We start from the raw sequence: 26,324 nt of genomic DNA on the forward strand, positions 1-26,324 counted from the left end.
TCCTTCTATTGTCATTTCCTACAGCACTGAAACTTCCCCTGGCTTTTAAAGTGAGGGGTGGGGATTCATTATGTTTTTCAAGACAGGGTCTCTCTGTATTAGCAGGCTTGGCTGTCCTGGACTCCCTTTGTAGACCAGGCTGTCCTCAAACTCACAGAGATCCTCTTGTCTCTGCCTCCTGAGTGCTGGGATTAAAGGTGTCCGCCACCACACCTGGCAAATTTTTGTATCTTAAAATTTTATTTTTATTTATGTGTACAAGTGCATGTCTATGTATGAGTATGTGCCCCTGGGTGCAGTGCCTGAGGAGGCCAGGAGAGGGCATCAGATCTCCTGGAACTGGAGTTAACAAGCAGTTAGGAGGTGCCCAGTGTGGGTGCTGGGAACCAAACTCTGGTCTTCTGCAAGAACAGTACACATTCTTAAACGCAGAGCCACCTCTCCAGTCCTTGTAAACAGTTTTTTTTTCAATTAAAAAAAGGATTTTAAAACTAGCTTTCAAGGAATTATATATCATTACAACATTTTCAAACGCAGATTCTCTCCTCCTTTCCTCTGACCTCACTGTTGTCCCTGATCCCCCTTGTAGCCCCTCCATGATCCATTATCCTTTTGTTATGTTACTTGTTCCATTCTCTTTAGCACCTTCTTTCACCCTCTTTTGGTCTCCTTTATACCTTCTAGCCATTACCCACATTTGCCTCCATAATTGACATACACATTTACACTGCAAGCTAGGATCCACACATAAGAGAAAACATTTGGTCTCTGTCTTTCTGAGTGTGGGTCACCTTCCTTTTTCATATTATACTTTCCAGATCCATCCATCTTCCTGTAAATTTCAGGATTTCATTTTTCTTTCATAGATGAATAAAATTCCTTTGTGTGTATATGTTCCACATTTTCATTTTCCATTCATCTGCCGATGAACATCTAGACTGCTTCCATTTCCTGGCTATTGTGAACATGGACTGTGCAAAGTGCCTTTCTGGGAGGATGTAGTGACCCTTGGGTGGATGCCCAGGAGTGGTGATATGGTAATACTTTTTCAGTATCTTGAGAACCCTCCATATTGATTTCCATAGTGGCTATGCTCTTTGGCAATCTCTCCATTTGAGACAAAGGTCCCTCCCTCCCAGCATCCTCGGCAGCACCTGTTGATCTGATTCCTTAACGATAGCTGTTCTGAACAGTGTAAGGTGGACGTTACTTTAATTTGCATTGGCCTGAGGATCGAGAATGTCAAACACTTTGAAAATGACTTATTGGGCATTTGCGTCGCTTCCGCTGCGAGCTGTCAGGTCATTCCATGGGCTTATTTGGTGAGTGGCAGAATTATGTTGTCATATAGTTTTTGTCTCTTTTGATGCTTAACTTTATGCAATTCTTTGTAAATCCTAGACATGAGTCTTGTGTCTGAGGTCTGGTGAGAACAGCTCCCATCAGCTCATATACTTGAATATGAGTTTGGTCCACAGTCGGTAGGACTGTTTGGGAAGGATTAGGAGGCGTGGTCTTGTGGGAACAGGCGTGTCACTGGCGGTGGACTCTGAGGTTTTAAAAGACTTATGGAATTCCAGGTCTCCCTTTTCTCTGCCTGGTGGTTGTGGATCAAGAGGTGAGCTCCCAGCTGTCCCTTGGCTCTGTCATCACGAACTCTAACCCTCTAAACTGTAAGTCAAATCAAGCAACCTCTGTAAGTTGCCTTGGTCATGGTGTTTTACTACAGTAATAGAAAAGTACCTAAGACAGACAAAGGAGCAGGGAAGGGTTTTCTCCCATTTTATTGGATATCTGTTGGCCCTGCTGATAGTTTCTCTGGCTGTGCAGAATTAATTTCATTTCATGTAGCCATGTTTGTTGGCTCTTGGGTCTTCTGCCAGTGCTGCTGGAGGTTAGTTCAGGAAGTCATTGCCTGAACCTATGTAAATGTATATCTTTTAAAGTTTTGTTTTATTTGTAATTATGTATATGTGTGTAAGTGTGCACCTGAGTGTGGATGCCCTTAGAGGCTGGAGATGTCAGATCTCTTGGAGCTGAAGTTATAGGTGGTTGTAACTATCCAACATAGGTGCTGGGGACTGAACTCAGGTCCTCTGTGAGAGCAGTATAGCCTTCAACCACTAAGCTGTCTCTCCTTCCCCTAAATATATATTCTGAAGTGCATTCTCTAGCAAATTTTCTCTTATAGTTTCAGCATCCTTGGCTCTAAATCAAAGTCTTTGACCTGTTTAATGTTAATATTTTTTACAGATGAAAGATATGGATCTAACGTCATTCTTTTGTACCATCTTTTATTAAGTAGTCTGTGTTTTTCCTACTGCATATTTTTGCCAACCTTGTCAAAAATTAGATGGTTACAGGTCCACTATTCTGACCCATTGATCTCACTCTCTGTTTCTGTGTTGGTAGCAGCCTGTCTTTGTCAGTCTGGTTCTGTAGTGTAATCTGAGCTCAGGTGTTATCACATCCGTGTCCTTTCTTCTTAGCTTCTTTGGCTATTTGTGAACCTATAAGAATTCTCAGGTTTTTTTTTTTTACCAGTTTTGTGAAGAACAAGATCAGAATTTTTATGGGCACTACATTGAGTCTACAGATCACGTTTGTTAATGTAGCCACATTCAAAGCATCAATTCCCCCAGTTCATTCCATCTTCTAGTGTCTTTGATTTTCTTTTTCAGAGTGTCTTAAAAAAATCTTTGTTGAGATCTATCACTTCCCTGGTTAGGCTTGTTTTATGTCCTTAATATTTTTTAATATTTATTCTTATTTTGGTGTACGTGTCTGTCTGTGTAATTGCCATGTGTGTGGAGTACCCTAGGAGGCCAGAAAGGGGCCATGGATCTAGAGTTTCAGATGGTTGTGAGCAGCTTGAGGTAGGTGCTAAGAAGTGGACTTATGTTATCTTAGAAGAAAAGCAAGTGTGATCAACTCCTGGGCCATTTCCCTAGTATATCCCTGCTCCCCATCACTTAATGTTTTTGATCAATTATGGAGGTATTTTCTCAATTTCATTCTCTGTGTGTTCCCATGTTAGTTGGTATAAAGGGTACTGATGTTCATGTAGTCATTTTGTATCCTGACACTTTGACTGAAAAGGGTCTTTTAGACCTCAGAGCTTTCTGGTAGATTCTACAGGTGGTTTTTGTTTTATGTTGTTGTTTTAACTATGTCTCAACCGAATAGGAATACTGTCATATTTTCGTCCTTTTTGTGTCCTTCTCTTACCTAACTGCTGTAGCTAAGACTCCGAGCTGTGTACTGAACAAGAGGGAGGAGTGGGTACTGTGCTCTCAGTTTTATTTATTTAGTAGGACACTGGCTACAAGTTTTTTTTTCTATTAATGGTCTTTATGAGTTTGAGGTGTGTGCCACTTATTTCACACGTACCCAGGATTTCTTTTATGAAGCTCTGCTGAGCTTCGTCAAATGCCTTTCCTGCATCCATTGAGGGGGGTCATGTTATGCCTGCCCTTAAGCTTATTATGTAACAGGTTTACATTTGAGTTGTCTATGCTGAACTAGCCTGGCATCTTTGTGATGCATCCCACGTGGTCATGATGTTTTCTCCTCTTCCTCTTTAGACAGGCTACTTCCACATAGCTCTGGCTGGACTGGAATTCACTATGTAGACAAGCTGTCCGAAGTTCAGAGATGCACATATCTCTGCCTCTTGAGTGCTGGAAATAAAGTTGTACACCACCATGCCCAATCAGTGCATGGTCTTCTTAGTGTCTTTCTGAGTTTCCTAAGTATTCAATGTATGATTGTATGAGAACATGTCAAACTAGTTCCCAGAGCAGTGTCCCTATTTTACATTCCCTCCGGCTGTGCAGGGACATCGATTGCATTTGTTTTTCCTTCTTGGCAACACTTAATATTGCCAACTTTTTCTATTTGGCCATTTTAACATAAACATCTAATGTTTTTCTGTTTTGTTTTGTTTTGGTTTTATGGTTTTTTGAGACAGGGTCTCTCTGTGTAGCCTTGACTGTCCTAGACTCACTTTGTAGACCAGGCTGGCCTTGAACTCACAGCAATCCACCTGCCTCTGCCTCCCGAGTGCTGGGATTAAAGGCTTGTGCCACCATGCCTGGTCCTAATGTTTTTCTGATAAGTGATGCTGCTATTGGTCATTATGAGGCAAAGTAAGTTTTATATAATGTTTTAACATACAATAATTACTAGTCATTTATATGTTTGTCATTTGTATTACAATTAAGAATCATAGTTGTGCAGTGGTGGTGGTGGTGGGCATCTTTAATCCCAGCATTTGGGAGGAAGAGGCAGGCGGATCTCTGTGAGTTCGAGGCCAGCCTGGTCTACAAAGTGATTCCAGCACAGCCAAGGCTACACAGAGAAACTCTGTCTTGAAAAACCAGAGAGAGAGAGAGAGAGAGAGAGAGAGAGAGAGAGAGAGAGAGAGAGAGAGAGAGTCATTAGTGATTTTTTAAAAAATGCTATGAGATGAAGAGGCAGGAAAAAAACTGTTCCAGGCAGAAGGAATAGAAATGATGGAGACCCTGAGGTGGGAACCAGGTGGGGATGGGAAGAGCAGGGGAGGACATGGCTAGCAGCTCCACAGAGAGCCTCATGTCTGGGGTGGTAGCTCTCTTCCGTACCATAAGAAAAAAATAGCAAAAAAAATTTTTTGGCCAGCATTCTGCATTCAGCCTCATTCAGGCCGCAAACTCCAGCAGTCGGGAATCTGGGGGGAAGGGATAAAGATGGCTGGTATCCGGGAGCTCTGGAGATGGCTCAGTCAATAAAGGACTCACCTTACAAGCCTGACGAACTGAATTCCATCCCCAGGACCCATGTGGAAAGCTGGGCATGGTGATGGGTGCTTGTAATTCTGGTGCTGAGGGGTTAGGAGCAGACTTAACAGCCAGCCCAGCCTAGTGGCACTGGCTGGAGACCAGTGAGAGACCCTCCCTCAAATAAACATGGTGTACAGTTCTGGGGTCTGTCTGAGGTGGGTAGATGGCTGTCTTCATTTGGTCTCTGTTGCTATGCTATGATGAAACACCATGGCCAAGGCACTTAGAGAAGGAGGGATTTATTTGGCCTTTTATTTATTTGGTTCCAGAGGGATAAAAGTCCATCACCACCAGTCGTGGTGGCTCACACCTTTAATCCCAGCACTCGAGAGGCAGAGGCAGGTGGATCTTTGTGAGTTCGAGGACAGCCTGGTCTACAAAGAGAGTCTAGGACAGCCAGGGCTACAGTAGATAGATATGGTAGCTAGCACAGCAAGCTTGAGAGCTCGTATCTTAAACAAGAAGCAGAAAGCAGAGAACTGAGGGAGCTGAGAATGATGAGTGGTTTTGTAACCTCAAAGGCCACCCCCAGTGACATACTTCCTCCAGCAAGGCCACACCTCTTAAACGTACACGAACAGCGCCACCAACTGGGGACCAAGTATTCATGCAACTGAGCCTATGAGGGACATTGCTTTTTTATTTTTATTTTTTAATTATTTTAATTTCATATGCATTGGTGTTTTGGCCTGCATGTATGTCTGTGTAAGGGTGTCGGATTATCTGGAACTGGAGTTTCAGATAGTCACGAACTGCCATGTGGGTGCTGGGAATTGAACCCAGGTCCTCTGGAAGAGCAGTCGGTGTTCTTACCCACTAAGCCACCTCACCAGCTCCCATGGGGGACATTCTTATTCAAACCACTACAGTGGCTCAGCAGGCAAAGTGCTTGCTTTGTTTGCAAGCTTGAGGGCATGGGTTCAGATCCCCAGTCCCACATAAACCCGGAGAAACAGCGTGAGCTTGTAAAAGTGTTAGGGACAAGGGAGAATTCTAGGGCTTTGCTGGCCAGCCAGTCTAGTCGAAATCGCAGTTTCAAATTCAGTGAGAAAATCATCACAAAAAACTAAAGTAAAGCCAAATATGGGGATGCATGCCTTTAATTCCAACACTCACAAAGCAGAAGCAGGCACATTTCTGTGACTTTGAAGCCAGCCTGTTCTACATAATGAGCTCTAGGCCAGCCAGGACTACATAGTGAGACACTGTCAAAAAGGAAGAGCAAAACTACCAAAGTGGAGAAGAGAGTGAGAAATGTATCCAGATGTCCACCTCTGGTCTCCACACATTGACACAGGCAACACACACACACACACACACACACGGCTGAATACGGAATTTTCTGGAATCTGATTGATGTACCTAGTCCCTGGATAGAATATACTTGCAGACTGGGACTGTCCATGTGGCATCAACACTTAGTCTCCTAGCATGATGCAGGGGCATGGCTGCTTCTGGGGCTGCAGGCATGACTCCGCAGCTAGCATTTGCTGCTCAATCATGAAAATCAGAGTTTGTATCCCAACATCCAGGTCAGGAGGCCCCCAAACACCTGCAACTCAAGCTCCAAGGAATCGGCTACCCTCTCTGGCTTCTGTGGAACACACACGCATGTGCACATACTTTGGCACAGACACATGCATAGATGAAAATAAAATAAATCTAAAATAAACAAAGCCAGTATGGCCACTTTGGGCTTGTGGGACTATTCCCCTGGACATATGTGGATGAGAGCAGAGATGTTGGGGGCATACCTCATGGCTCAGCCTTGGAAGGTCATATGGTTCCCCCCTTCTTTCCCACTCACTAGAACTCTCCATGGACCCACTCGGATTGAAGAAGTTCACGGGACTCTTCGAGGATGGTGAGATCATGTTGAAGAAGGTAAGATTGGTGGTCTCTAAAGGGGAATCTTCCACAGGCAGAAATCCTGACAGCCGCACAACTTGTTCTGCTCAACAAGTGCTCCACAGTGCTGAGGAGGAAACACACAGATGGATAAGGCTCAGCCCTTGAACTTGAGGAATTCTCAAGGCAAATGGGGTAGATGGGATGTGTGGGTAAAAACCATACATCTCAGGCCAGGCGTGGTGGCGCACACCTTTAATCCTAACACTTGGGAGGCAGAGGCAAGCAGATCACTGTGAGTTTGAGGCCAACCTGGTCTACAAAGCGAATCCAGGACAGGCAGGGATACACAGAGAAAGCCTGTCTAAAAATAAATAAATAAATAAATAAAATAAAAATAAAAAAAAATAAAAAAAGACCAAAACCAAAAACAAAACCAAAACCAAAAACAAAAACCCAAACCATACATCTCGTGCATGCATTGCTATAGGGAGAAGGACTCCAGGAAACAATTCATATTGCCTGAGAGCTGGACAGGGCCTTGGACTCTGTGCAGTAAGCATGAGTTTGCCAGTTGGATAGGGGTGAAGACAGAGCTGGGACGAAAGGGGTATCAAATGGGGTTCAGGGATCGGAGGAGACAGGGGAGGAGGCTGGGAAGGTGCACCCAGTTGTGTTTCACTCTATCATGTGGGACCAGGTACCACGGTGTAGGATGTTCCAGAAGAAATCCCTGGGATGCAGAGTAGTGGGTGGGTTCACGTCAGACAATAGATGTCCTCAGAGGCTAGAAGCCAATGCAGCTGCTCATGCTTCTGCCTCCACCTCTGCCGCTGCTGCTGCCACCGGTGCCACAACAGCAGCAGCATCAAACGTGGGAAGCATGGGGCTGAAGTGTCTAAGGAGATGGTTTTCCCACTGGGATTTCCCCAGAGTGGGAGGAAATCCGGAGAAGGAGTGCATCGTTGTTGTTGGACTCTGGGTCCTGTGCACCTGGGGATCGTAGAGGATGTTTTCACAGGTGGAGATGCTCCATGACACCCCAAACTAGCCGAAGCAGAACCTGGGGCTTGGGCCCCAGAGGTTGCGGTTTTGGACACTTTCTTGTAATGAGGTTGGAGACCACAAAAGGAGCTCTGCTTTTGGAAAGCTTCTGTGAAAAGCTTTGAGAAGAAAAGTAGACGGCTTTGACTTGAGGCACATGACAGTCCTGATAGCAAAGACTGGCCTTTCACCGAGAGATATGGTGTAAGAGGAACTCTTTTTTTTTTTGTTTGTTTGTTTTTGTTTTTGTTTTGTTCTGTTTTGTGTTTTTGAGACAGGGTTTCTCTGTGTAGCCTTGGCTATCCTGGACTCGCTTTGTAGACCAGGCTGGCCTCGAAGTCACAGCGATCCGCCTGCCTCTGCCTCCCGAGTGGTAGGATTACATGCGTGCGCCACCACGCCCAGCTAGTAGGAACTCTTTACCCCCCATAAAAGAAGCTGCGCAGGATGTTTATGCATTGTTCAAGAGCTACAGAAACGCTATACTCATGCTAGCCATTTAGGCACAGGGCTAGGTTTATAATTATATTTTATTTTATCTACAGTGATGGGGATTGAACCCAGCACCTAGGCATGTGCTGTATCCCTGAGCAATAATCAAGTCCTTATTATTTTCCTGAGAGCAGGATCTCTCTATGTGACCCAAAGGGCTTTGAACTTGCAAAACTCTCGCTTCAGCCTCCTAAATGCTGGCGTTCTGGATGTATATATTAAACTCGGTGCTGTGGCTTTATACCAAAGCCAGCCAATAGCTCCCAAATACAGGCAGTTAAAATATGTCATTTTTAAAAAAGATTTATTTGGGGCATTGGAGAGACAGCTCAGGGGTTAACAGCACTGGCTGCTCTTCCAAAGGACCTGGGTTTGATTTCCAGCTCACAACCATCTGTAACTCCAGTTCTCGGGGATCTGACACCCTCGTCTGGCCTTGGTTAGCACCAGGCACACAGGGATTAGGTGGCTAATATTAAGTCCTTGAAAGGCTCAGCATCCATTGGTGACTTTTCTAAGTATACATGCATATGCATCCATTCATACAAAACACTGACTAAATAAATAAATAAACATATTAAAATGTTTCATTTAATTGTCTCTCTGCATATGCCCATGGAGACCAGAGACATCAGCTCTCTCTGGAACTAAAATTGGCTGTCAGCTGCCCAACATGGGTGCCACGAACAGAAGCAGCAAGTGCTCCTAACAGCTCAGCCGGGTTACATCTGCCATGACAAGAAGCTTCTGGAACCAAATGTCTTAGAAAAGTCTCATTCCATCCCAAGACACACTTTTTTTTGTAACTACCCAAACTAGATCTGCTTAACATGCCCATTTTGCAGAGGAGATAACTGAGGCTCAGAGACCAGAGCCCAGCTGCAGTTTGCACAGGGAGAAAGCAGGTGGCAGAGCCAAGAGTGAAACCAGAGTGGTGCGATGGGCGGGTGAGCAGAGGAGTCCGTGCTAGCCCCCTTGTCCTTCGTACTCCTCTATCTTTGCATAAAATGAACTAATACGATGATCAATGCTGTGTTATTAGCGTTGTTAAAATTAGTGCCCGTGCAAACCCAGCCCTGCTGTTCCCGCTGCTTGCCTCACAAGAAACTGACCACGCTTGCTCCTTGTCCTCACCACTCTCACCACAAACCCCCATAAACCATTGCCCGGCCTTTCATTTACACAGTCCTCCGGGCCCTACGCCCCCCTGAGAATTTAACAGATCCTCCACAGCATATCATAAAACAAAACCAAATGCTCAAGCCGTCCCCCACTACCCCCAAGTCCTTTCCCCGAGTATCTGTCAAAGCCGGTGGAGAAATAAAATCCAGAATTTCCAAACAATATGCTTTCCCACAGATAATAAATAAAATCTCCAAAGCGGGTAGGGGGCGGGGGGGCGGCGGGATGGCGGGGGGAGGAGAGCAAGGCTTTCGGGCACCAAGCTGCAGCTACCAGCAGACTCTGGGGAAGGAAGTAATTGAGATTAAAAAAAAAAAAACAAAACAAAGATGTCTGGCTCAAACACACTGTGGGCACATGAATGTGGGTGCCATCAGGGTGTGAGTCTTCACCAGTGCCCTGTTGTGTTGAGCAGATTGCTTCTCTGTGCACACGAACATGCACTTAATAAATTCTTAGTTATTCAACGTCCCGATATGCATTTATTGGCGAATTTTCCAAGTAAACACGTTTATGGACAGTGTTTCTCTCCTCTGATGAGTATGGAGCTAGCATGAGGCAGAACTGCTTAAACATTTGAGTTTATTGAATGGCTGTAGTTAAGCTGTCCTGCGCACATGCATATGAGAAAATAGAAAGTCATGACCCAAAGTGGTGACCAGGTCACGGAGGAAGAAGATGAGGACATTGAGTGTCTTTCTCCCCCCCGCCCCCCCCCCCCCCGCCCTCCGCCTCCCCCGCCCCTTCCTTCACACAAAGTCTTGCTTAAGTTGCCAAGGCTGGTCTTGAACTCAGTCTAGCCCACACAAGCGGTGAATGTGTGACCCTTCTTGTCTCAACCTCTTGAGTGGCTGGGGCTGCAGACCTGTGCCATGGGGCCCGACTGCTTCCACCTCTGTTTCTTCAGTGCTCATGTTAATAATGGTAATTAATAGGAAGGTTTTGAAGATTTCAGTAAAAGAAATTGGGTGTTCCTCCATATTACCAGGAACTCCATGATGGCCATTACGAGCTGGTTGGTCCTTACAGCAGTATTCAGTATGTGCTGTTTAGCTACTAGCTGCAGTAAAAGAGTCCTGTCTGAAATGCCAGCATCCAAACATTGGGGGTCCAGTTCCCCACATCCTGGGCTGCAGGGAGGGTTTTCAAACCTGGGCCAGGAGTAAAAGAAAAGAAAGGAAGCCGGGTGTGGTGGCGCACGCCTTTAATCCCAGCACTTGGGAGGCAGAGAGGCAGGCGGGTCGCTGTGAGTTCGAGGCCAGCCTGGTCTACAAAACGAGTCTAGAACAGCCAGGGCTACAAAGAGAAACCTTTTTCGGGGGGGGGGGGGGAATGGGGAAGGAAAGAAAAGAGAAAAAGGCTTCCTTTTTCATTTTATAGGATTTCCTGGTATGGCAATGGCCATATGCAGTGAATCTTCTTAATTTGCAACCTGAAATATTTAGTGCATACAAAAAGAAAGAGAACACTAAAGTCCACGTGACCATTAGTGAGTTTCAGAATGAAAAGTCTCCGACACAGGGAGCTGCTAAGCTGCACTTCTGATAACAAGCCTTCCCCATCCTCCCAGGGCCACCCCCAGTGTGATAAAGCTCACCACTGTGTGCACAGCTTTACGACCACCCCCAGCATGATAAAGCTCACCACTGTGTGCACAGCTTTACGACCCCCTGCATGATAAAGCTCACCACTGTGTGCACAGCTTTACCACCCCCAGCGTGATAAAGCTCACCACTGTGTGCACAGCTTTACCACCCCCTGCATGATAAAGCTCACCACTGTGTGCATAGCTTTACCACCCCCAGCGTGATAAAGCTCACCACTGTGTGCACAGCTTTACCACCCCCAGAGTGATAAAGCTCACCACTGTGTGCACAGCTTTACCACCTCCAGCGTGATAAAGCTCACCACTGTGTGCACAGCTTTACTTTCTCTTGTGTGCGTCGGCATTTATTCTTACATCACACACAGCTCATGTCTCCAAAGGGACAGAGGGTTGAGTGGTTTAAGAGCACGGGCTGCTGTTCCAGTGGACCAGGGTTCAGTTCCCAGCACACACACACACACACACACGGTGTCTCACAGCCACCTGCAACCCCAGTTCCAGGGGATCTGACATCCTGTTCTGGCCTCCTCAGGTACCAGGCATGTGGGGCGCAGCCATGCAGGCAGGCAAAATGCCCATCCACATACGGAATAAATAAAAGATGCTCAAAGAAAAGGAAAGAAGGAAAGAAAGAAAAGTTATAGGACCAGATGTTAAGGCAAACGTTCATTCATTCATTCATTCATTCATTCGTCCCCTACTCATTCAACTAAAGTACCTACAGTGTGGCTGTTCCATGTTGGGTCCACAGTGTCCACCTTTCAGAAATCCACCAGGCGTTGACTTGTAATGTAGGAGATTCCCTGTCTGGGACAAGTGTGGAGAAGATTCTATGGCCCCTGTGGAGGTAAAGGGCTGCAATCCTCCTTGAAGAGTTCATGGGTGCCTGAGTCTCCCACTTTGGGGTTTGGCTGCATCGCTTGCACTTCTTGGACACCCCAGGCCCATTCTGCAAGCTGCCTAAGAAGCCAAATTCAGAGACTCAGTTCAGAACCCCCCCCTTACCTCCAGTTCCTCCCAGATCTAAAGCCAAAGGGGAAAGCCATTGAGATGTGAGCCGTAGGCTCCTGAGTCCGGTCCAGGATGTGGGCGAGCAATCTCACTTCTTTTCCTTTGCAATTCAAGGAAGCAAAGATGGGGGAGGAGAAAAGAGGGTGGGGTGTTCGGCTAACTTTGACAGGGGGTGGATGTAAAGAGGAAAGAAGCGTCCTAGAAGAGACCAAAACAGGATCTGTGCTGTCCCCGTTTTGGAGGCAGGACTCAGCATCTTAGAAACCCACACCTAGGGATCTGCCACCGAGGTCTGCAAACACACCTCTTGAAGCAGGCAGAGCCATAAACCAGTCAGCTGGCACTCGCTGGCCTCACTGCAATGGGCCTGATGTATTCACTCACAGAAGTGAAAGGAGGCCAGAGGTACATATAGTAAATACATCAATGCGTACAGGTAATGGAACCCAAGCCCCCCACAACACAGCATGGCTTACAAACCCACCACACCAGGGGATGCTCACAGGGCAGATGGAGCCTATGACCCCCCTCCATCTGGCTAAATTCATTCAGGCCTTTCCCTGTGTATGTGTGTGGTATGTTTGCCTTTGTGTATGTATGCTTACATATGTACATGTGTGTGAGTGTGTGTACAAGCCAGAGGTTGGTGTCAGCCGTCTTTCTTCACCACTCAGAACTTGAACCCAGAACTTGCTGATTCCAACAGTCTATGCAGCCTGCTTGGCCTAGGCAGTTCCTGTCTCTGACACACCTGCCTAGCATTTACAGGAATGCTGGGACAGGAACTCCAGCCCACATACTCACACAGCACTCACTTTACCCTCTGAGTGCCTTCCTGGCCCCTCCTTTTCCCATTTGAGGCAGGAAGAGGCTGGAGAAACTTCTTGCTAGAAGGGCAGTTGCTGTCTCTATGCCTCCTTGGGCTCTGGAGTGTCTGAGGTGAACACTAATGATATTATTTTGGAAGAATGGCTCCATATCAGTGCAGGTTCAGCTGGAAGTGGAACACTTCCTTCAGGCTTCACTCTCCATGGAACTTAAATATCCAGAGTGTGGGTCTCTGCCGATCTTTTTTCTTTTTTAAAAAATATTTTTCTTTAATTTTAGTTTACGTGCATTGGTGTGAGGGTGTCAGATCTTGGAGTTACAGACAGTTGTAAGCTGCCATGTGGGTGCTGGGAATTGAACCCGGGACATTTGGAGGAGCAGACAGTGCTCTTAACCACTCAGCCAACTCTCCAGCCCTCTGCAGATCTTATTATTGAGCCTGACCCACTGTGTGCATTCAGCAGTGACTGCCTGACCCACTGTGCGCAGTCAGTAGTGACTGCTGCCTGACCCACTGTGCGCATTCAGCAGTGACTGTGTGTCGTGGGTAAGGCACCCCTGAGCCCAGGCTGGAGGTTTTGCTAGCCTTAACTGCTGTGATGTTTTCGATTTCAAATGTCTCCAATGGCTTCACACTTGGATTGCTTGCCTGGCTGGTAACTCTGTTTTAGAAAGCTGTAGAACCTTGTGGAGGTAGGACTTAGCTAGTGGAGGAAGGGCCACTGGGGGATAGACCTTTAAGGTGACCTAGCCCTGCTCCCCTGTTTTCTCTGCTTCCTGGACCTCTGTGGTGCGAGGACCTTTTTATCAAACACTCGCATTGCCCTGTCCACCACGCCTTCACTTATTCTGCCTTGCTCTCCCAGCCATGGTGGCCTGCAGTCTCCAGAGACCATCAGCCAAAGCGAACCTCTGCCCCTTTGCATTTCTCCGGTATTTTACTCACAGCAATGTGAGAACCAGGGCAACTGATAACTAAAGATACTAGCTACCTGCCGTTTTCTGGCTTCGCAAAACTTAAGAAGGAATCTCTGTCATAAAAAAAAATGTACTTGTATGTCTGTGTGAGTGTATATGCACCTGTGTGTGCAGGTTTCCTACCTATATGTTTGCACACAGAGGCTGGAGGACAGTGAAACAGGACTCCAGACCGCAGCAGGCCCCCACACCTTAGCACAGCTGACACCATGATGGCAGCACCCAGCCATGTGGGCAGCGCCACCTACAAAAACAACAACAACAAAACAAAACAAAACAAAAAAAACTCAATCCATAGAGGTCCATAGCTCTGGGAAAGTCCCTACTCCCCTCTTTGGCTTCTGTAGCTCTGCTTCTGGCTAACTGTTCTCACTGTGTCAACCCAGGATGTGGTTTTTGTGTGTGTGTGCTTAAGAGCTCACCCTGAGAAAGATCCAGGACTGCACTGGGGTCCCAAACACACAGTATAGCCACTGGTCAGCTGATAAAGGCTTTCTATCGCCTTGAACCCATGTCCGGGCAGTCTTCTTTGAGGGACATCCCACAAGCATGTGGGTGTCTGCAGAGGTTGGAGGAGGACATTGGGCCCCCTGGAGCTGGGGTTACAGATGGGTCTGAGCTACCTGATGTCAGTGCTGAGAGCCAAACTTGGGCCCCCTGGAAAAGTAGGATGTTCTGGCCACCGAGCCCCAGGGGTCCTCCTGTCCCTGTTCCCTGAGCGCTGTGATTATAAGCAGGAGATACTGCACTTGTTTTTCCATGGGAACTGGGGATTTGAACTCATATCCTCACACTTGAACCACAAACACTTTGCCAAACAGGGTTAGCTTCTAAGTCCCAGGCTGACTTAGATATGGAGATGGAGATGGAGATGATGGAGATGGAGATGAGGATAGAGATGGCGATATACCGACCGGGAGGCCCTGATCCTGCTAAGCTGACTTACCAATGAGCTCCACGTGTCCTGTTGCCTCTGCTTCCCCAGCAGTTTGCCAAGAAGGAGGTTCTAGGGACAGAACCTAGTACAGTATCCCAAGCCTATGATTCCGGAAGTGGGCAGGAAGCGGAGGAGGAAGATCAGGAGTTTGAGGCCGGCTTGGCATACATGAGACTATGTCAAAAGTGTTGGGGGAAGGGGGCAAGCAGAGAGAAGGAAGGGAAAAAAGAATGGGAGGAAAAGAAAGCCTGTGCAGCCTTAAGCTGGTATCTCTGCCTCTCTGAACTTCAGCTGTGTCCAGTAGGGATAAACGTCACGGAGCCACTCTGGCATTAAACGGGACTGGCTGGACGCCACAAGCATAAAAGCACAAAGTGAGATTCCATTGTTCCCACACCTGCTTCGACTCACTGCTCTGTGGTCACTGCGGTTGTCCTCCGTGTCCAGCATGGACGGCTGCTTGTATTCAAACCCACACCTCGGCAGGTGAGGCTCCTGACCGGATCTGTAAAGTGGGTCTCCGGTGGCAAGAACCGGTTGCAATCCCGAGATCAGAAGAAGCAGGCTAGAGCGGGCATTTGGGCTTCGCGTATGCTCCCCGGGAGCCAAAGTCCGCCTCCCCCCGCCCACCCCAAGGCCCGCCCATCCCCCCTCCCAGCACATTCCAACCCCCAGAGGCTGACCCTGTCTCTCCCGGTGATTTAAGTCTTAGAGAAGGGCCGGGAAGGATTTGTTTTGACGTTTAAAGGCCATCCAGGTAACGGATGGCCGGGGCAGTATCCACCTCCCCGTCCATATATCTAGGCAACAGTATCTATTTTTGACGTGCCTGACACACCATTTCCTTTGGCAGCCCAAGGGGGGCTCGTCTTTAAATTAAACTCGTCTCCGACCCCTCGGATCTGCAGCCCGATCAGGGGGCAGACCCCGGGAAGGGAAGCGCAGAGCCTGGGCAGGCCTGCAGGCCATGAGTGATATATAGCCCGAGGAGCCCGTGCCCTCTTGAGCTGCAGGCGACATGCTCTCCGAAGCATTAACTAATGACAGGGGCCGTCCCGGAGTCTTCTAATCACCTTTAATGCGCACATCTAGGAGCTAATTTAAAGCAGGCAAGATAAACGGGTCAGACAAATAGACCAAGAAAACCAAATAAAATCATAGCATCCTGCAAGGCGACTGGTTCCGTCTGAAAGGGGAGGAGGGAGGTGAGGTGCTGGAGTTAAGCATTAACCACAGCTTCCAGTAGAGCGCTCGCCTGACTTCAGCCCCACCTCTGGCATGGGTGGTGGAAAGAATTCAGTATAGCCAAGAAATATTCAGGGTCTCTCTGTCATTGTTTCGGTGCAGAACCCCTCATTCCTCTTGAGCTATGGACCCCCGGGGGGTAGGGCGGAGAAAGAGAGCCAGTGGGTCTTTGAGTGTGTGTGCTACCCTTTCTGGTTTGAACCTTTAAAAACAAGCAAACAAACAGAGGGCTGCCTGGAAATATCACTGGCGAGTGGGCTGCCCTGATATTGCGGTGAGTCGGCGCTGTGGAAAAAGTCGGAAGGTTTATGTTTGCCAGACCTTCACTGGACTCCAGGGACCCTGGATACCAAACTTCCAATGAAAGGCAACGGCAGAGTCAGTCACCTTGGTCCTGGAAGTCGCTCTAACGACAGAAATGAGATCATGAACCTCGGTACATTAAAGGGCCTACCCTGTAAATATGAGGGACTCATATTTATAGAACTCAGAACTCAAGGGAAGTTGTAATCCCAGAATTCCTAAAGGGAGATTTTGGGGTGGGGCTGGGAGACAGGAGAATTCCCAGAAGCCCACGGGGCCAGGAATACTATTCAGCCATGAAAAGGAATGCAGCTCACAGCCACACCTTGAAAGGTGGGAGACCCGTTTGAGTTTTGCAATTAGAATGTAGAAACAGGAAGCCCTACAGTGACAGGTAATAGATCTACAATTGATTAGGCCTGCAAAAGAAAGGGCATGGGAAGACCTCAAGGAACATAGGTTTTTACTCCTGTGAGAATTTTGGGGACAGGGTGTCATGTAGCTCAGGCTCAGGATGACCTTGACCTCCTGGTCTCCCTGCCTCCGCCTCCTGAGTGCTGAGAGTACAGGAGAGACTGAACCTGGAGTTTCCTGGGTGACGGGCAAACATTCTACCAACTGAGTTGTACTCCCGCAACCCCAAAGGTTTCTTTCTGAGCAAAGAAAATGTCAAAATTCAATTGTGGGGAAGAGTTGGGCACATGTGTGGTTACACCCCCAAACCACTGAACCACACACTTGTTGAGATGGAGAGATTGTGAGATTTGTGGGTTTATTTTTATTTTTTAATTTTTAAAAGCACTTTGGAAAACCACTCTACAATGTGTGAGACCTGAACCAAGGCTCTGTTAGAGGGGAAACAGCCCTGAGTTCACGCGTAGACCCTCGCACACATGTACGTGAGCACACGAGTGTGCACACACATACTTACAGGTGCACATACACACACACATGGCCATGGTGTCTGCAAAGAGCAGGTCATGAGAAGCAGCTGGGAAGCAGAGGCTTGTGCTGGGAGCAGCAGGTCTCCTTCTTTACGTGTGTGGAAAGCTGTGTGTAAGAGAAGAGGGGCCTCTGTTGGGTGTTGATGATGACGTCAGCTTCATTTGTCCTCTGTTGGGTGTTGATGATGACGTCAGCTTCATTTGTCGATCTGCTTTCCATTACTATAACAAAAGCAAAAATAAATAAATAAATAAAAATTAAAAAAAAAAAACAAATGCCTGAGATAATCAACTCAAATATTAAAAGGTTCATCTGGCTCATAGTGATCCCAAGCCGTGACTGGTTGGTCCCGATATTTATAGACCTATATAGCCAGGCAGGACATGACAAGGAGCAGGCAGCAGAGCAAAAACAATTGTTTCCTGATGGGAATAAAAATTTAAAAAAGGGGGGGGAGGTGAATAGACTGGGGTCTAGGACCCCACTTAAGGGTATACCCCCAAATGACCTAAAACTTCCTCCTAGACTCCCCTCACCCCACCTTTTAAAATTCCACCTCTACCATCAACCCCAAGATGAGGACTGAAGGCTTTAACACATTGGCCTTTGGGGGACATTTTAGATACAAAAGACAGCATGTAGAAAGGCAGTGTGGGTTGAACAAAAAGGAGAAATCTAAAGAGCTGGAGTGTCCTATATAGCTGTCATGGAGAACAAGAGCCTGGGGAAGGCTGGGATTCCAGGGCCAGGTGGAGTCTGGCTCTTAAGAGGGCTTGGTACCCAGGGGAGGAGTGGATGAGAACCCCTCCTGGAAAATGCCCAGTTCTGCAATGCCAGTGGTTCCAGGAAGGCTGGATATCAGCTTCACCCAGACCCTGGGAAAGCAACTGGTGCTTGGGGACCAGGTTCAAGGTGAGGTGGCTTTCTGTCTGAATTATGAAGTCACCAGACGGCCACTTCATATTGCATGGAAGTTGTTGTCCCAGGAGCATCGCTCCCTAGCTGAGCCAAAGACCATCTTTGGCAGGTGCATCATGCATCTCTCCCCAGCTGAGCCAAAGACCATCTTTGGCAGGTGCATCATGCACTGGGCATGAGCCTGGTTTTGCAGTCAGAGAGCTCCTGGGTGCTGACCTTGGCCTTGCCTCTCACCAAGCAGGACAAGCGACCAGACACCCTGTTTCCACATCTATGCTATTGGAATATTATACTTACATACTTACATCATGGCGTTATTAAAGAGTTTAAAGTGGGGGTTTTACTGACACTCTAGCTCCTTTTTTCCCCTCTGTTTGTCAAAAAAAATAAAATGATGTGGTCAAACCTTCATACAAAGCATGCATATTAAAAGCCAGAGGCAAACAAGCCCCAGCTCCAGGGTCCCTAGTGCTCTACGTTTATACTTTCACACTTTCCACATCTGCCTCAAACAGTGCTCTTATTCTCACCAGGAAAATTCCCATAAACTCGACACATTAAACATTAAAACTTTACACCATCCTTCTAGTGCGTGTGTGTGTGTGTGTGTGTGTGTGTGTGTGTGTGTGTGTGTGTGTGTGTGTGCATTCCTATGAGTCAACTCTGACTTCCAATACACTTTGCAGAAACAGCAGAGTGTTTCAGACTTTGGATCTACTCACCATCGCCTCTGACCTCACAGTCATTATTACCATCACCATCGTCACCATCAGCATCACTGTTATCATCAGCACCACCATCACCAACATCACCACCACTATCATCACTACCATCGTCATCATCATCACCACCGTCATCAAACTTTCATCATCACCACCATCAGCAGCAACATCAACATCCCTATCGCCGCCGCCGCCGCCGCCGCCGCCGCCGCCGCCGCCGCCACCACCACCACCAGCACCAGCACCGGCACTATCACACCATCATCCCCTCTCCCATTGAAGTCACCATCTCTATTGTGAGGTGTCTCTCCCCAGGTGAGCTAGCTGACATCCCTAGCTTCCTTGTACATTGAGCTTTTGTTTTCCTGGCTTTAATTGCACATCAAACATCTGCTCGATTGTGGGAAAACTTTCCAACATTCCTTCCCTCTGTCACTCTCCCCAGAGTCTTCTGTGGACCTCCTGACATTCGGTTGTAAGTGTCGGCACCGGATGAATATGCACCAAGTTTTAAATTTATATTAAACGCTGTCTGTAGGGAATTCCCACATCTTGGAACCTGTCTTTCCTAAAGTAAGCTCTTACTAACAGGTTCTGGGTCCCTGAGACCAGCTATCCTGGATGGCTTAATCATGAGAATGAATCCAGGAAAGCACGTGAGAGCAGCCAGCAACACAAATGTGCCCTGCCCAGCAACTGGGTACCGTGGTTTGAGGAGCAAAGCTGCCCCAAGGCATATCTGAGCAGCCATTTACTTCTCTGGACTCTGTCACTGCCCTGTTGCTTCAGAGAGGAGTCCGCTGCAGAGAAGTGGTGGAGACATTTCATGGAGTCCCACTGCATCCCAGCATCAGAAGATGCCTTTGAACCGATCCCACAAGCCAGAGTTAGAAACCAGCATTGACACAGCACTCACTGGATTCCGAACAGTGAGCAAGACGGGAGGGTAGGGGCAGAGGCTCTTTGATTAAATGTGATTCTTTCTCTTTCTGCTCTAATGGGCTCCGAGGTACTGCCTGGCAGCTCGGGGCCTCTGTCACACTTCCAGAACTTTCTAGCCAAGAGCAACATGAGCAGCTCATTACTGGTTTCAATAACCAAGCACCGTGATGGATAAACATTCAAGCAAGAAATAAAAGGCAAAGAACAGAAATTTCTGTTTTAAAAAAAAAAACACAGAGAGGAAAAGCAAAGCATTAACGGTTAGCACAGCTCCTTTCCACAGAAGTGCACTTATTATCTTAGGTGATCCCTCCTTCCCACACCACAACACACACACACACACACACACACACACACACACACACACACACCCCTACCCTCCAGTCCACACTTCTAATCCCTGCAAACTGGTTTCAGTTTTTGCCAAGATGGATGTCGAGCCAGAATGGAAACCAGAGTCATTTATCTTTACCACTACGTTTTCTTCTTCTCCCGTGGCCGAAAAGTTATGAAGATAGCCGACTTCTAATCAGAATGTGTCCCTCCCAGAGCGATCAGCCTCCTGGGTTTGCTGATAACAAGAAAGACTCAGCCTCAGAGGCGTGGAAACTCTCAGAGGATGGATGAGGAGACCTATAAGAAGCAGACACAGGGCTTTGCAGAGGGGTCGGGGGGGGGAGGGGAGAAATAGCAGAGGACAGGGTCCTCTAGCCTGGACTCAGGCTCCTTTGGTGCCTTCTCTTTAGGTAAAAGGTGGGGGCACCCGAGGGCATTCCAGGCACCTTTTCAATTAAAGGCAGGAGCCAGAGAGAAAGGAGCCATGACGGATTTCTTCCTCTTTTCTGCTCACTGAGGAGATGGATTCTCTTTGAAGCCAGGGTCGGGAGGCCCAGCCTGCTCAATAAGAAAAGCTTGCCTGCTCAGGGGGAGCCTGCTGGAGCCTGAGGTATGGGGTGATGGTCATGAGCACTTCTGTCCCCCTCAGTGAAGCCAGGTGTGTGTCCTAGTGAAAGACACAGGTCTGGAGATTCGTGGATGGTGATTTGGCAAGCACTGGAAGTTTCAATTTTATCATTGTTCACTCCTCTCGGTTTGGCCTTGGGATTTGACATTGCTTTTCTGTTTGTTTGATTTTGATTTAAGACAGGGACTTGCAAGTGAAGGCCAGGATGGCCTCGAACTCACGATCACAGCTTGAAGATGCTGTGGGGGAGACAAAGAACTAGTTCAATGCCTGCTGCTGGTGTTGCCACTGTCACTTCTTACTGCCACTAGTTTCCATGCTCCAGAGTGAAATGGCAGACAGGACAGGAGGCCCTGGCTGGAAGCATGAGAGAAAGAAAGAAAGAAAGAAAAAAGAAAGAAAGAAAGAAAGAAAGAAAGAAAGAAAGAAAGCCTGCCACTCAGGGCTAGAGAAATGGCTCAGGTTGCTCTTCCAAAGGTCCTGAGTTTAATTCCCACCAACCACATGTTGGCTCGTAGCTATCTATAATGAGATCTGGTGCCCTTTTCTGGTGTACAGGCTCACATGTGGGAAGAATAGGATAAATAATAAATAAATAAATGTTTAAAAATTAGATTGTCAGCAGGGCATGGTGGCACACGCCTGTAATCCCAGCACTCGGGAGGGCATAGACAGGAGGATTGCTGTGAGTTCAAGGCTAGCCTGGTCTACAAAGCGAGTCTAGGAGAGCCGGGGCTACACAGTGAACCCCTGTCTCAAAAAAAAAAAAAAAAAAAAGACAAGAAAAGAAAAAAAGAAAAGATTGTCACTCAGCAGCAAATTTGATTCTTGAGAGCTGATGAGGAAAACTTCATTGTAAAGATCTATGGAAGGCCAAGGAGAAGTGTGCTTACAGACTGATACAAACATCACATGAGGGCTGGAGAGATGGCTCAGCAGATAAGAGCACTGACTGTTCTTCCAGAGGTCCTGAGTTCAATTCCCAGCAACTACATGGTGGCTCACAACCATCTATAATGTGTTCTGATGCCCTCTTCTGTCCTGCAGATGTACAGGCAGCCAGACCACTGTATACTTAATAATAATAATAATAATAATAATAATAATAATAATAATAATAATAATAAACATCACATGAAGGCTCAGTCGGTGAGGTCACTTACTCCAGACCTGATGGCCTGAGTTTAATCCCTGGGAACCACTTGGTGAAAGAAGCGAGCAAACTCTTGAAAGCTGTCCTCTGACTTCTCTACATGTGCTGTGGTGCACACTCATGCACACACTCAAGAAATAAATGAGTTTAACAAGATGAAAATGTAAAAATAAGCCACATGTGAGTCCTAGCTGCTGGAGCACAGGAAAAATCCTGGTGTCAGCCAGGCAGTGGTGGCACACGCTTTTAATCTCAGCACCCAAGAAGCAGAGCCAGGATAGCCAGGGATACACAAAGAAACCCTATTTCAAAAAGCCAAACAAAACAAAAGGATCCTGGCAGTAGGGAGGTAGAGGCAGGAAAATCGGGAGTTCAAGGCCTGCTTTGGCAACAGGGATTTTGTTGTTGTTGTTTTTGTTTGTCTGTTTGGTTTGGTTGTTGGTTTTTCAAGACAGGGTTTCTCTGTGTAGCCTTGGCTGTCCTGGACTTGCTTTGTAGACCAGGTTGGCCTCGAAATCACAGTGATCCACCTGCCTCTGCCTCCCAGAGTGCTGGGATTAAAGGCGTGCGCCGCCACCGCCCAGCTGGTAACAGTGATTTTGAAGTCATCCTGGGCTATGCGAATCTCTATCTCAAACCAAACCAAACAACAACCATGTAAAAACCTCAGCAATATGTACAGTTCTTATGTGTTAGTTAGAGGTAAAGTTAAAGTTAAATTTTTTAAGAGGGAAACGTATTTAATAACAACTCTCTTTAAAGTTGTAGGTAAGTTTGAGCCCAATCCAACTTCTTGTCTGTGTCTACAGATCTTCCTGCATGGTTAAAACTTTGTTGGTCTCCTCCCCGCCCCCTCCCCCAGACAGAATACAGAAGTTCTCAGAATTGTGACAGGACACACACACACACACACACACACACACAGAGAGAGAGAGAGAGAGAGAGAGAGAGAGAGAGACACACACACACACACACACACACACACACACACAGAAGGCCGGGACATTTCAAGGTTTCTGGTATAGAAGAGAGGACTCCCAGCCTGGTACCTGCCCATCGAACTGAAAGTGTGCATCTCTAGCTCCCTCTAGTGGCCAAATGCAACCTAGGGGTGGGCTCGCCAGCCAAAGATGAGGACAGAACAGAGGCTCAGCCAGCCTCACATATCTCCGAGGCCAGGACTTGTTGAAGGGACCTCAACGGGGTTCAGGAGAGGATTCCAAGAACTGACCAGTGGGATCGCAGGAAATTAGGACACAGGCATTAATGGCAGGGAGCAGAGGGGAGTGGAGAGGAGGGCAGGGAAGGGAAGGGTAAGAGAGGGGAGGGAATTATTTTTGAGGACAGCATCTACTCAGCAGTAGAAACCATCAGGGAAATGAAGATGTGGCCCAGGGAATAGAGAAGATCTTTGCCAACTCTTCGTCAGACCAAGAATTAGTATCTAAAATCTATAATGAATACAAAGATTAACAGAGAGAGAGAGAGAGAGAGAGAGAGAGAGAGAGAGAGAGAGAGAGAGAAAGGAGACAGACAGACAGACATTGGTGAATGAACTTAACAGAAATGGCCGTTAAGCACTGAGAAAAGAACGGCTGAGAGATAATGGGTCCCAACCCCTTTGGCACATCTCTATCTCTAAAAAAAATACTCCCATTAATATTCACAGCAGTAGCAAAATTACAGTTACAAAGTAGCAACTAAAATAACTTTATGGTTGGTGGTCACCACAACATGAGGGACTGCGTTAAAGGGTCACAGCCTCAGAAAGGTGGAGCACCACAGGCTGAGACCACTGCCTGCTGCTCTCCCAGAGGACCATGGTTTGGTTCCCCAGCATCATCAAGGTGGCTCCAGCTTCAGGGAATCCTGGACCTTCTGGCCGCTGTGGGGACCTGCATGTACATGGTGCACCTAAAATCACAACAGTGGAAATCCATCAACAAATAAAAATAAACAGATAAATAATCTTCAAAACGACACTCATCCTTCTCACTCTAGTCAGAAAAAAAAATCACTAGAAAACAATAATTAGCAAATTCTGTGGAGGGTGTGGAGAAAGGGGAGGCCTTATCATTGCTTGTGGGAGTTCAAAGTGATGTACCTACTGCAGAAAAAACTATGGAGTTTTCCCCAAAATTTGCAAAAAATGAACTGCCATATGATGCAGCTATGCCATTCTGGGTATATCCCAAAGGACTCTGAGTCAGTGTAGCTCAGAGACAGCTCAGAGACACCTGCACAACAATGCTTACAGCCTCACTACACACAATAGAGGGAAACGGAGCAGCCTTAATGTTTGCTATGACACAAAACAAGATATGGTGTGTATGCATTGGGGAATATTACTCAGCAGCAAAGAAATAATGAAGTTATAGCACTTACAGGAAAATGGATGGGACTGGATATCATGTTAAGTGAAATAAGCCAGACCCAGAAAGACAAATGCTGTTTTCCCTCAGAGCAGCATCTATCATCCAGCTACCAATAATCTACCTACCAATCATCTATTGCCATCCATCACCTATTATTTATCCATCATCTTTCATTTATCAATATTATCAATCTATCATCTATTTATCTATCACCCAGCCAGTTATCTATGTACCAGTCACCTGTCTGTACTTTATCATCCAATTATCCACCGACTAACCAGTCATTTAGCCATATCTAGCATCTTTCTCCCTATCATCCGTGCATCAATAGCGATCATCTGTCCATCTAACATTCAGCCACTCTCCATCAATGTGTCAGTCAATGACTTGGCTGTCACCATCTCATGGAAGTAGAAGAGGCACCATCATGGGGGGAGGAGCCAAGGGAGGAACCGAGAGGGTAACTCAGGGAGGGAAAACAAGTTACCACAATTGTTGTTTGTCTACAGAATCTGGACATGAAAGCAAAGAAGAGCTATCTAGGGGGGAGAGGGGGACCAGGGAAGGAGGGGAAATGAAGGTTGGGGAGGTGACAAAATACAACAATATATAATTTGCAGTTACAAACATAGTTACATGCCTAATGATACATGCTTGGTAACTAAAAAGCCAGAAGCAGACAGGCAGTGCTCCTCTGAGAGCTAGGAAGGGCTGCTGAGTACATCGGTCTGTAGGGAATGCATAAGCTTCAAACCTTCTCTTCTCAGTGTTTCCAGCTGTGAAATGGGGACATTATTGACTGCTGCAGTAAAGGTGGAAGGGTGCACAGCGTGAGGGCCGGAAGTTCTCCCACCTGTCTGAAATGAAGACCCAAAGAGGTAGTGAGCTTCTGTGTTCTTGTGAATGGGTCTGTTGATGTCAAGCGGCTGCCTGTAAGGAAGCGACACGGGGACATGTCCTGGTGGGCATGTCCTTTTATTATTTTTATTTTGTTTTGTTTCTGAGAATGACTGGTTTTAACCAGTCTATCCATCCATCCATCCATCCGTCCATCATCCATCATCCATCATCCATCCATTTATCTATCCATCCCGGATCGTCTGTGGCCCTGTGCTTAAAGCTATCTACTTGGGCGTGACAGGCCCATAACTGAAGACAGTGATGATATTTCTCCCACACCCACCAGAAGCCAATAGTTGAGTTGAGGAGTAAGCCTTTCCCTACCTGTAATTGACTGCTGACGGATTCAGTTCTGTGCAGGGCCAAGACAGACAGACAGACAGACAGACAGATATGGTTGCAATAAGCCAAGCTCCTGCCCGCATTTTCCCTTTCCTTTCCCTTTCATTTTCTTCCCCTCCTCTTCCTTCCCTTCTTCTCCCCTCCTCTCCCTCCCCCATTCCTCTCGTTCCTTCCCTTCACTTCCTAGAGAACTTCTCCAACCATGGGGATGAGAGCTGCCTGCTGGATTCAGCTGTTCTTCCCGTGGCCTCCTCTTGACCTGTGTGATCCTAGCTTTTGGGGACTCTGCAGTGGGATGCAACACCAGGTGCCTTCTACATGCTGGGGTGATGGAATGGATTCCTATCTATCTATCTGTCTATCATCTATCTATCTATCTATCTATCTATCTATCTATCTATCCTGCTCTCTCTCTCTCTCTCTCTCTCTATATATATATATATATATATATATATATATATATATATATGTATGTATATAATCTACCCATCTCTATATATGTATGTATATATCATCTATCTCTCTCTTCACATATATAGATATATATCATCTATCTGTCTATCATTTACCTATCTACCTACCTATCTATCTATATATCTATCTATCTACCCATCTCTGTATCTTTTTTTCAGACAGTGTTTTCCTAGAAAGCCTCTCAAATAAATTGCTTGAGCCTGTTGGGTCCCCTTCGCAAAGACACCCTGGGGCAAGTCCTTGGGCATAAAGGAGCTACATTCTAGGGGAGTCTCATTCAAACATCAAGAAAGTA

This window comes from Acomys minous, assembly GCF_964271855.1.
Source record: "Acomys minous genome assembly, chromosome: 16".
In the NCBI taxonomy this organism is placed as follows: Eukaryota; Metazoa; Chordata; class Mammalia; order Rodentia; family Muridae; genus Acomys; species Acomys minous.